Source organism: Episyrphus balteatus, chromosome 1 (genome assembly GCF_945859705.1).
Source record: "Episyrphus balteatus chromosome 1, idEpiBalt1.1, whole genome shotgun sequence".
Lineage (NCBI taxonomy): Eukaryota > Metazoa > Arthropoda > Insecta > Diptera > Syrphidae > Episyrphus > Episyrphus balteatus.
The window spans coordinates 42,938,717-42,951,151 of NC_079134.1; the positions used below are offsets into that span (position 1 = coordinate 42,938,717).

Sequence of the window (12,435 nt, forward strand, 5' to 3'; positions counted from 1 at the left end):
ACAGGTTTCACACATAAAATATCACGGTGTAACACTCAAAAAATACGCGGGCGGAGACCTATCAGGTTTTGTAGAGCTAGTCGCACTGAATACGAAACGGTATTTAAAAATCCCCTAACACCCCCAAAATCTGGAGTTACGGGCAAAAAACGGTTTTTTGGACCTTCGCCCATTGAAAAAATTCTAGCTTCGACAATTTTTTACCCATTTTCGATTTTTTTACAGTTTCTGATAGAAGATAAATATACCTTTTTAACAATGTATAAAACATGTAACTCGGTTAAACCACTTAGAATTTATAAGATGTCAAAGTTCAAAAATTCAATTTTTTTTGTCATTTGCCCAACTTCGGCATCAATTTAAAGTATATGTTTTCAAAACAACATGCTATTTAAAAAATATATTCTAAAACTATATCTATTTTCCAATTGATCGAAGTATTTTTTATGAAAATCACTTCAATATTGGCTTAGAAAAAAAAAATTTTCGATTTCAACCCAGATACAGAAATTCGAACTTTTAGGTATAGAACAAAAATGTTGTTTCGGCACGTAGTAGGATAAGTTGGGCGCCAGGATTTGATGAAGGGTTTTTGTAGAGGAGCTGAATACAAACATTTTTTTTCTTTGGGAGGGGGGTCTATCTCCCAGCGTTTAGGTGGGAGGGGCATTTTTCTAAAAAAAATTATCAAAATAAAAAAAAATTATTAAAAAACAACGGCAACACTTACAGTAATAAATGATACCATTTCCAAAAGGCAAAATTGTGCATTTGATTCTAATTTTTAAATCAATATAATATTACCAATAGTTTTTGAAATAATCGATTTCAAAGTTAAAAATAGGGGAACAAATTTTTTTTAAAACTCATTTTATACTATTTTTGTCCAGACTGTGAATTTTAGTAAATAAGTTACTTAGACAGAAAATTGCCTCAATTAATTCCTTATCGAACAGTGAAAACTATATGTTTCTATGTCTTCTAGTTTTTGAGAAAATTGAAAAATAAAAAAAAATAAAAACAAAAAATATTTTGAAAAAAGAAAAATCTGATAAAATAATTTTTCAATTTTCCCAAAAACTAGAAGACATAGAAACATATAGTTTTCACGGTTCGATAAGGAATCAATTGAGGCAGTTTTCTGTCTAAGTAATTTATTTACTAAAATTCGCAGTCTGGACAAAAATAGTATAAAATGAGTTTTAAAAAAAATTTGTTCCCCTATTTTTAACTTTGAAATCGATTATTTCAAAAACTATTGGTAATATTATATTGATTTAAAAATTAGAATCAAATGCACAATTTTGCCTTTTGGAAATGGTATCATTTATTACTGTAAGTGTTGCCGTTGTTTTTTAATAATTTTTTTTTATTTTGATAATTTTTTTTAGAAAAATGCCCCTCCCACCTAAACGGGGGGAGATAGACCCCCCTCCCAAAGAAAAAAAATGTTTGTATTCAGCTCCTCTACAAAAACCCTTCATCAAATCCTGGCGCCCAACTTATCCTACTACGTGCCGAAACAACATTTTTGTTCTATACCTAAAAGTTCGAATTTCTGTATCTGGGTTGAAATCGAAAATTTTTTTTTTCTAAGCCAATATTGAAGTGATTTTCATAAAAAATACTTCGATCAATTGGGAAATAGATATAGTTTTAGAATATATTTTTTAAATAGCATGTTGTTTTGAAAACATATACTTTAAATTGATGCCGAAGTTGGGCAAATGACAAAAAAAATTGAATTTTTGAACTTTGACATCTTATAAATTCTAAGTGGTTTAACCGAGTTACATGTTTTATACATTGTTAAAAAGGTATATTTATCTTCTATCAGAAACTGTAAAAAAATCGAAAATGGGTAAAAAATTGTCGAAGCTAGAATTTTTTCAATGGGCGAAGGTCCAAAAAACCGTTTTTTGCCCGTAACTCCAGATTTTGGGGGTGTTAGGGGATTTTTAAATACCGTTTCGTATTCAGTGCGACTAGCTCTACAAAACCTGATAGGTCTCCGCCCGCGTATATTTTAAAACCTCATTTTTGTAACACCGTGATATAGACATGATTTTTGTCTCCTGGATTCTGTTCGGCTTAAAGCTTCGTTGGATATTAGGACGCGTAGCTTGGCACCAACTTAGAAAAAGTTACAAAGCTTGATCAAATCAGATGTACGACGATCCGAGGAAGCCTACATGTTAAAAATACCATCCTCCAATATATAAAATGCGACCGAATCAGTTGCCGTGTTCAAAGGCAAGAGCCTAAGAACCCCGTCAGGAAATCAATATGAAACACGTTCCAAAACGTCCGCGAAGTAGGGCTGCCAGATAAAATTTTATTAATGTCGGGACAACAGGTCTTAAAAGTCGGGACAAATCGGGACAGCAAAAAAATACATGAAATCGAAAATTTACAAAAATAAAAAGAAATAAAAAAGTAATAGACCAGTGTGATTCCAAACTTTTCCATTGGTGAAAATTGCATGTTTTGAAAAAATAACAAAGTCTTCATAAATAAAAAATAAAAACTATCAAGTGATGGATCTTTTAATAAATGTAGGTACCAAGGACCAAGCACCAATTTCCATTAAATTTAACGTTCTTTTTTGAAAGAAGGAGTTTTAAAAATTGTATGCGATTTGACAGTTTTTTTAAATTTTTAATGTGGACTTAATTAATAATTGAGAATGAATAAATTGAAGCTAAAAGCTTTTTATGTTTAAAATTTGGGTTGGGGTCAAAATTCTGCTTTCAAAATTCTGCTTTTTAAAAATCTGTTTTTCAGAATTTTACTTTTCAAAATTCTGTTTTACAAAATTCTGCCAAAAATTAAAAAAGGGTTTGGAAAATGTGAAAAAGCACGCGCTTTTCCTAGTAAGAAAATGTCAAATGTTATTCATTTATTTTCATATAGCAGTGACTTTGATTTTCTTCCCCAAAATTTTCGAATGAAAACGGATTGTCGGGACAAAATCGTTACATTTTGTAAATCGGGACAGATATCGAGACAGGGTCCAAACGTCGGGACTGTCCCGCCCTACCGCGAAGTAGGAAGAAAGGCAGTCCCTAAAACTTCGCTGGGACAACATTTGATCCCTTCTGGGTTAAGCATTTTCTTCCTGCTCACTTGACTTTTCTTATCCATCTTTCGGGGGAGTTTTAACAAATAACAGGTATCCAATAACAGGTATTGGAAAGTAGCAATAACAACTTGCTACTCATCAGGCAAAATACCTGTTACTGAAAAAACAGTTATAATTTTCATATCTAAAATTATTTTAAATGAAATATTTTTTTTTTTTTTAAAATACCTACTAATAACCCAAACAATTTTCTTTAATCGTTCAACGAAACTAATTTTATCGGTAATAATCTGTAATACCTGTTACTCGGATGAAAATAATCTGCTTATTCAAAATTATCAATGAGCTTATAATACATGTTACTTGCAATAACATTGATCAACAAAATTTAACTATTTTTTTGCCACAAGAACCAAAATATACTTTTCTAGTATTTTTTGGGGTGCTGAATCCGAATCTGAAGTGAGAAAAATTTGATTGGCCTACGTTTTTGAAATATTACCGTTAGAAAATGTCAAAAATCGTAATTCTGGCTGTTTTCGAGGTTCTGTTTTTATGTGGGGTAATTCATTATAAACAAATTTGTAACGGTCAAAGAGAAACTAAACTTAATCTAAAGTTGAAGTCACTGGTCACAGAATTTTTGCCACAAGAACCAAAATATACTTTTCTGAAGGTTTTTGAGTTGCTTAACTCAAATCCGCAATCGGAAAAATTCTATTAGCCTCCGTTCTTGAAATATAACCGTTATAAAAAAAACCCTTTTTTGCATTTTATAACGGTAATATTTTAAGAACGAAGGCTAATAGAATTTTTCTGACTGTGGATTCGAGTTCAGCAACCCAAAAACCTTTAGAAAAGTATATTTTGATTCATGTGGCAAAAAAAGTTTAATTTTGTTGGCCAGTGTTGTTTCTGATTCAAAGACCGCTACTTAAATTTTAAATATTTTGGGCAATAAAAGAGATATCGGAAATATTTATTTTTTGAAAGAATAAAACTAGCTCTTATAGGCACCGTTACAAATGTATTCACAATTAATTACTCCACATAAAAACATAACCTCGAAAACCGCCAAAATTACGTTTTTTGACATTTTCTAACGGTAATATTTCAAAAACGAAGGCCAATCAAATTTTTCTGACTTCAGATTCGGATTCAGCACCCCAAAAACTACTGGAAAAGTATATTTTGGTTCTTGTGGCAAAAACCTTGTTGACCAGTGTAATCAAAGATGAATTTTATCACAAGTAGCAGGTACTATAGCCTCATTGATAATTTTGACTAGGCAGGTTATTACGTCCCTTACTTTGGCGGACACTTTGTGGCGGAATCAAAAAAAATTTATCTCATTAATTGTAGCTAATTAAATGCTAATTTGTTGCGCAAACCAAAAATTTGTAGCTCGCATAGTTTTTGAATTATGGAATTTTCCGCTAAAATAAGTCTGAAGTTAGCGGACAAAATCTGAAATATTTGAAATTAATGAGTTTAGTTGACCTCCAAATTTGTAGCTTTTTAAATGCTTTTCAAATACATAAAGTTGGTTTTTGTAGCTTGAACAGTTTTTTTGTTATTCAAAATTCCGCTAAAATAAGACTGAAGTTAGCGGACGAAAGTCAGAAAATTACTATTTTTTTGATGCCCAAAATTGTAGCTAATTAAATGCTAATTTGTTGCGCAAAAATTAATTTTGTAGTCATTTTTTATTGCAACTTAAAGTTTCAGAAGTGCACTTCCGGTTTCACGAGTCAATGGAGACTTTTTTAAAAAATCACTTTTTTTAATTTTTTCTTTTGCAATTAATTGTAGCTTTTGAATCAATTATTTTTGATACAAACCCCAATTTTGTAGCTCAAACCGTTTTTGAAATATTCAAGATTTTGTTTTGAAAACATAGCTCAAAAGTGACCTTCTAAAATCCAAAAAAATGCGAAATTCAAAAATTTTTTTTGCACAAATTTGAAGTTACCTAGACTAATACGAAATCCAAAAACCTCGATTTTGTAGCTGGTTTAGTTTTTTTGTTATTCAATATTCCACTAAAATAAGACTCAATTTCATATGTAACGGTCAAAATTTTCAAAAAAGTTGAATTTTCAAATTTTTTTCTTTTCTATTTTTTGCAAAGTTGCAGTAACAGGTAGTATAAGTTACCGAAAAATAGCTGTTAAGCCCATACCTAGTTCTAACACCTTATCCTACCAAAAGTTTCGACAAATCTTAGAGTAAATTAATTCGGTTATTCAGTGGTCAGTTGTTTGTGGATTAGACCTCGGTTAAACCAAAACTCGCTCAAAGATATTAGGTATCCTTTGAGTCAAATTTAAATGACAACAAATCCCTGCTTCAATTAGTCAGAGTCAATTGTATTAATAACATGATAACAAGACGTAACCTGCCTATAATAAAATTTACTTTACAACTGCCATTTAGTAATGGTTATTCCTTATTCGACCCCTGGTTTATTTCTTCCTAATTAACTGAAAAAAAACACTCTTGATAGCAGGTATGTCAAGGAAATATCAAGGGGCACGGTAGTGCCCAGCCAAGTTCTCTAGCAACTTTGGCACTACACCCTTATTTACAGGAAACAACTCAGGCCATTTTCGACCCCGCTCTAACTTCCACACCAAAGATACTAGAAATTTCAAACTCGCTTCATTTGTTAAGCTAGTCAAAACAAAACCCCTCACAAAATTTAAGCTTGCTACGATGAGTAGTTTCTGAGATATAGGGCTTCGAAAATCTCAAAAACCGTAACTGACTGACTGACTGACTGACTGACTGACTGACTGACTGACTGACTGACTGATTCACTCACTGACAGATCATCAAAATTATGGAGAACTTCCCGTTATCGTAGAAACTTGAAATTTTACACGGTGATAGGACTTGTGGTGTATACAAAGGAAAAAATCGAAAATTTGAGATTTTCAATTCAGGGGGCGTGGCATCCGCCCATTTCCGCTGAATTTTCATCAAATATTATAGAGCACTTCTGATTATCTTAGAATCTTGAAATTTGGTAGAATGGTAGAGTTGGTAGTTTATACAAAGGAAAAAATTTTAAATTTGAGAATTTCAGTCAGGGGGCGTGGCAACCGCCCATTTCCGCTAAATTTTCATCAAATATTATAGAGCACTTCTGATTATCTTAGAATCTTGAAATTTGGTAGAATGGTAGAGTTGGTAGTTTATACAAAGGAAGAAATTTTAAATTTGAGAATTTCAGTCAGGGGGCGTGGCAACCGCCCATTTCCGCTGAATTTTCATCAAATATTATAGAGCACTTCTGATTATCTTAGAATCTTGAAATTTGGTAGAATGGTAGAGTTGGTAGTTTATACAAAGGAAAAAATTTTAAATTTGAGAATTTCAGTCAGGGGGCGTGGCAACCGCCCATTTCCGCTGAATTTTCATCAAATATTATAGAGCACTTCTGATTATCTTAGAATCTTGAAATTTGGTAGAATGGTAGAGTTGGTAGTTTATACAAAGGAAAAAATTTTAAATTTGGGAATTTCAGTCAGGGGGCGTGGCAACCGCCCATTTCCGCTGAATTTTCATCAAATATTATAGAGCACTTCTGATTATATTAGATTCTTGAAATTTGGTAGAATGGTAGAGTTGGTACATAGTTTATACAAAGGAAAAAATTTAAAATTTGAGAATTTCAGCCAGGGGGCGTGGCAACCGCCCATTTTCACTGAATTTTCATCAAATATAGAGATTTTCAATTCTACAGCCTTACCTTGCAAAAAGTAGTGAAATCACAACAAAAACATTACTGTTAAAAAAAGAGCCAAGTTCTCCTATGTTGAAATTATGCTGGCACAAAAAGTACTGAGATGTAAAAGTGTACCAAGTTCTAAAGTTTGGGTTCAAATTCGTATCAATAAAATTTTGATTGTTTACTTGGCAATTTTTGAAATAACTTTAAAAATCGGAAATTAAAAGAAAAATTGTCAAGAGAACAATCAAAATTTTATTGATACGAATTTGAACCCAAACTTTAGAACTTGGTACACTTTTACATCTCAGTACTTTTTGTGCCAGCATAATTTCAACATAGGAGAACTTGGCTCTTTTTTTAACAGTAATGTTTTTGTTGTGATCTACATATACAGGAACTATCAGCCCTTTTTTCTTCCAATGTTTCAATGAACTCATCCATATCCTCAAAAACTATTCTCCATTCAAAAATCGTTCTACCTAGTCAGCATTGGCAGGTATCTCAAAAAAAAAAAACAATAGTGAAATTCCGATTTCGTCTCGGAATGGAAACTTTAACCCAAGGAATTTATGAATCAGCACCATATAACTGCTGAATTGAGTGCGAGAGCATGAAGTCATTTCTGCCATTACCGTCGCGCCGTCACACGGTGCGGTGGTGGTATGGTCGGTGGTGTGTGCGATAAAAATCCTCATAATAAAATCAAAAAAATAATAATAATAAAAAAAAAGAAAATTAAAGTGTTCCATCACAAAACAAAACAAAATCCAAAACAGGCAAAACTACACAACAATCGACAAATCGTGGAACACACGACAGAAACGTCCCGTCCGTCTGTCTGTTTGACTGTTCGTCCATTCATCCGTTGTCGTCAGTTTTTGGGTAGTACTGTGTAATATAGTGGAGTCATCGAATTAGACGAGTAGAGTTGAACGTTGTTGTACCTTACCTAGAAGAGCTTCGTTTTTTTGGATTGAAACGAATGACAGAATAGGGTGGTGTGGCATTTTGATGAAGCTCTAAAGTCAGTGGAGTGCTGAGGGGTGGTAGAAGTTGGCAGCGGCGGCGGCAGCAACTGCGGCTTCAGCATTAATGATCTGAATGCGATAAGCGAAATGCTAGAGCTGGCAGCGTACTAACAAAGCACCGAGATTGTTTATGTTGATTAGATCCTTGATGCTGATAAGAATTTTGTTCGTTTTTTCGTTATTTTGTTGTTGTTGTTTTTTTCTCATTTCGTTCACCGCTCTCTCACTACTTTATACCTACCCTGCCTGGTGCGCTATCTATCCACCGTCATGTTTGTATCTCGTCGACTGACGGTATCTTTTCCATCACTTATTCTTTTTTTTTTTTTTTTGTTCAATGTTTGACTGGCTTGGTGTAAGTATGTGTTCTATTTTGGTTGTGCGTGTGTGTGTGAATATTTTATACTGACACCGGTATTAGTATGACCATAGTTTTGTTTTTTTTTTTGTTCGCATGTTTCAATTTAAGTCTTTTTAGATTTTAGTTTTGAGTATAAATCGAAGTCTGCTTACTGATCAATTTATTAAAAGGAGAATGGGCATTTTGGACGTTTGGCGGCCAGTAATGAAATTGGTATCAAATGAAAGAAATCACAACAAAAACATTACTGTTAAAAAAAGAGCCAAGTTATCCTATGTTGAAATTATGCTGGCACAAAAAGTATTGAGATATAAAAGTGTACCAAGTTCTAAAGCTTGGGTTCAAATTCGTATCAATAAAATTTTGATTGTTTACTTGACAATTTTTCTTTTAAATACCGATTTTTAAAGTTATTTCAAAAATTTGCCAAGTTAACAATCAAAATTTTATTGATACGAATTTGAACCCAAGCTTTAGAACTTGGTACACTTTTATATCTCAATACTTTTTTTAACAGTAATGTTTTTGTTGTGATTTCACTACTTTTTGCAAGGTATGGCTGTAGAATTGAAAATCTCTATATTTGATGAAAATTCAGTGAAAATGGGCGGTTGCCACTCCCCCTGGCTAAAATTCTCAAATTTTAAATTTTTTCCTTTGTATAAATTACCAGCTCTACCATTCTACCAAATTTCAAGATTCTACGATAATCAGAAGTGCTCTATAATATTTGATGAAAATTCAGCGGAAATGGGCGGTTGCCACGCCCCCTGGCTAAAATTCTCAAATTCTAAATTTTTTCCTTTGTATAAGCTACTTGCTCTACCATTTTACCAAATTTCAAGATTCTACGATAATCAGAAGTGCTCTATAATATTTGATGAAAATTCAGCGGAAATGGGCGGTTGCCACGCCCCCTGGCTAAAATTCTCAAATTCTAAATTTTTTCCTTTGTATAAGCTACTTGCTCTACCATTTTACCAAATTTCAAGATTCTACGATAATCAAAAGTGCTCTATAATAATTGATGAAAATTCTGCGAAAATGGGCGGTTACCACGCCCCCTGAATTGAAAATCTCAAATTTTCGATTATTTCCTTTGTATACAATACAACACAAGTCCTATCACCATGTAAAATTTCAAGTTTCTACGATAGCGGGAAGGTCTCCATAATTTTGATGATCTGTCAGTGAGTCAGTTACGGTTTTCGCGATTTTTGAAGTCCTTTATCTCAGAAACTACTCATCGTAAGAAGCTGAAATTTTGCTACAAATGTAGCGAGTTTGAAATTTCTGGCATCTTTGGTGTGGAAGTTAAAGGGGGGTCGAAAATGGCCTGAGTTGTTTCCTGTAAATAAGGGTGTAGTGCCAAAGTTGCTACAGAACTTGGCTGGGCACTACCGTGCCCCTTGATATAACGTATGAAAAATTTTAACTATGGCCGTTTTGTTGTATTGTATTTAGAATGGAAGGTATTGCAATATTGGTGTTGTAAATGCATCGAATAATATGCGAAGGACAAATTGAATTACTATTTCAATTTAATAATTATGAAATATGATTTTATGTGATTTTTTCTATGTTTGAAAACCTCAATCTTGAATATCTGACCAATGAAACTCAAAATATAAGCTTTTCAAGCCAACCACTTCAAGATTTTGTTTTTGAATTTTCAAAATGAAAAACAAACAAAAATTGAAGAAAAAAAGTCTGAAAATAGACTCGAAATTGATGTTTTAAAAAGCAAATATTTTGGGTTCTATTGGTTGGATATCATAGTTCATAGTTCATAGTTCTTTTATTGTATAATTATACTCAGTAAGATACAAAATCTTATAAATTAGAGCAAATTTCAGTATCCAAGATAAAGGTCTTCAGGCTCAGGGAAAATGACAGAACATCATATCTTGCACTTAAAATACACGTTCAATTTTAAACATTGAGACAACCTGCATTAACGTTTAATGCAAAAATGCATTTTATCCGTTTGTGAAGTACGTTAGAAGGATAAAACTTCTGCACAATGTATGTAAGACTTAACTACATCATAAAATAACAAAATCATTCTTGGCTGCGGAACGTCCAAGTTCCATACAAAATTGCCCATTCTCCTTTAGGAACTTTTAGCCGCTTCGGACGTGTTTTGCAGGCTTCTTTTCAATCAGTTAACTGCAAATTTGACACCGGAGTGAAGTGGTGGATCCATGTTTCATCCATCATCAAATACCATTATCAAAAACACTCTTTTTTTTTCGTAAAAAAAACAGCTCTCGGAATCATTGACAGCTGTCATTTAAAGAGTGGTACTTTCTAGAAATCATAATATTTTGGTATTTTTGGCGCCTTCTTGGTGTCAATTCTGGGACTTTTCAGCCCGTGTGTTTTTTCATAGTGAAGCTATTTGTTAAATAGGAAGATGCTCGGTCGGATTCTTTACAGTGGCTACAAGACTGCATGGCATTTCATGTAGCTTTTGTCTTAAGTCTTGTTTTGTTCGCCCGTTGATTTGGACGAGTTCGTTGTTGATTCCACAGATTTGCCTGTTGATCCTTTCGACTCGCCTTTTGATATGCCAGAAAGTGCCTATAAACTTGCTAGAAGCAATTAAACCCGCAAGCATCTTTAACCGAACCGTTTGCTAAAACAAACAAACCATGCTTAAAACCTTAAGTTTTCCACAAATATTTTAAATACCTTAGACTAAAAGTTTAACAAAAGTTCAAGATAACATTGTCTAAACTCGTTCCCACAATTGCAAAATGACTGCTCTGATTGTCATTATTGATTGGATGAGAAGGTTATTTGAAGATAGATTTAGGCAGATTTTAACTAACTACAAAACTGTGATAAGTAACGCGGTGCAACAACTTCCACTGAGGCGGGTGAATCATTAGTAAGGAAGGTAGGCAAGAGTGGCGATTATGGACACCCTGGCTCGATGACTCAATTAGTGCTGGGCTGCGCCTTTTGATACCACATCTCGTGTCCCGCGTTACCGGATTGTAACGTCAATTTTGATTTTGATTTTGTTTTTCCAATTTTTTTTTTTTTTGAGTTTTTATTAGCACATTAGGTGTACCTATATTTTGTTAGTTCCTTCTACTTTTGTTGAAGTTTAGCAGTATTTTCCTGGGTGTAACGCAGTTTTTCACTCTTGATTCAGTGGTGAGCAAAAAAGGGCTGATGGGTAGTTCATCCAGTTAGTTAATAACACATTGAGAGAACGCTACGGGCACATAGTAACGCTGAGCCAACTCTCTGAACTGAGAAAGTGCTTTAGACTTTCTTTTCCTGTGTAGCATTGCTTGTAAGAACTCATTGCTGGATCTTAACAATATCTAAATATATCTGTCGGTATGCTGGCAGAAGGAGATCAACTTGATTTTATAATAGCAAAAAGACAGTTGGAGAAAAATACCTCCATTCAGGAAAGGGCTACATCTTTCAAGTTGTGTGGAATTGCAGTATACATGTTTGTGAGGTAAGAATGTCTTGATCGCCCAGCAAAATTTGATCCTAGCAGAATAGATTCAGAAATATAGTTTGTACTGCTTCGGTGGCCGTCGTAGCTTCTGGAGTTTCTGTAATCATATTTTACCGACTTATTGTTTCGAAAGTAACGGACAAGATTGATACAAGATTTTACTCGGCCAGACCGCATTCTGGGGAAAAGGGATTTCCTTTTTTGTTACTTCGGCCATTCCAAGGTAACGCAGCTGTTTTCTTGAAACTCGGTGAGTCTTAAGCGCTCTTCATAAAGTTAATGTCCTTGAAATTTCGCGAAAAAAAAAATAATAGAACGTAGTCAAATCATTTACGTATGAAGATGGTTACAGACAAGACGCGTTACGATCTTCTGCGTTACCGTCTTTGTCTTTAAATAATTAGGCTACATGGAATTAGTTTTTCGTGAAACTTCTAGGACACATTCACACATTTTGATGAGCCCAAGTTTCAATAAAATAGATTGCTTCTTCAAAGAGATAAACTCGTTAGCTGTTACTTTGGCATGGCTGATTTCTTCAATTAGCTTGAAATAGGATTGCCATTCATTAATAAAATTGTATAGCTGATATTGAAAATTTCGTTGCCATTTTCTCCCTCTCCCCATGATTTTTTTAACATATTTCATAAGATAAATTCTTTGTTTTGTTTTCTTTAATACCAAAAATAAACCTATGGTCACACTATCTACCATATGGGGCGTCAAGCATATTGCTTTAGCTTA

The 12,435-nt window shown here is 33.5% G+C and overlaps 1 protein-coding gene across 5 annotated transcripts in view; it reads left to right on the forward strand.

Annotated features, from left to right (window-relative positions):
* LOC129905806 (zinc finger protein ush) overlaps positions 1-12,435 on the forward strand; it is a 274,373-nt gene that overhangs the window by 206,881 nt on the left and 55,057 nt on the right. The gene's annotated exons all lie outside the window — the stretch shown is intronic.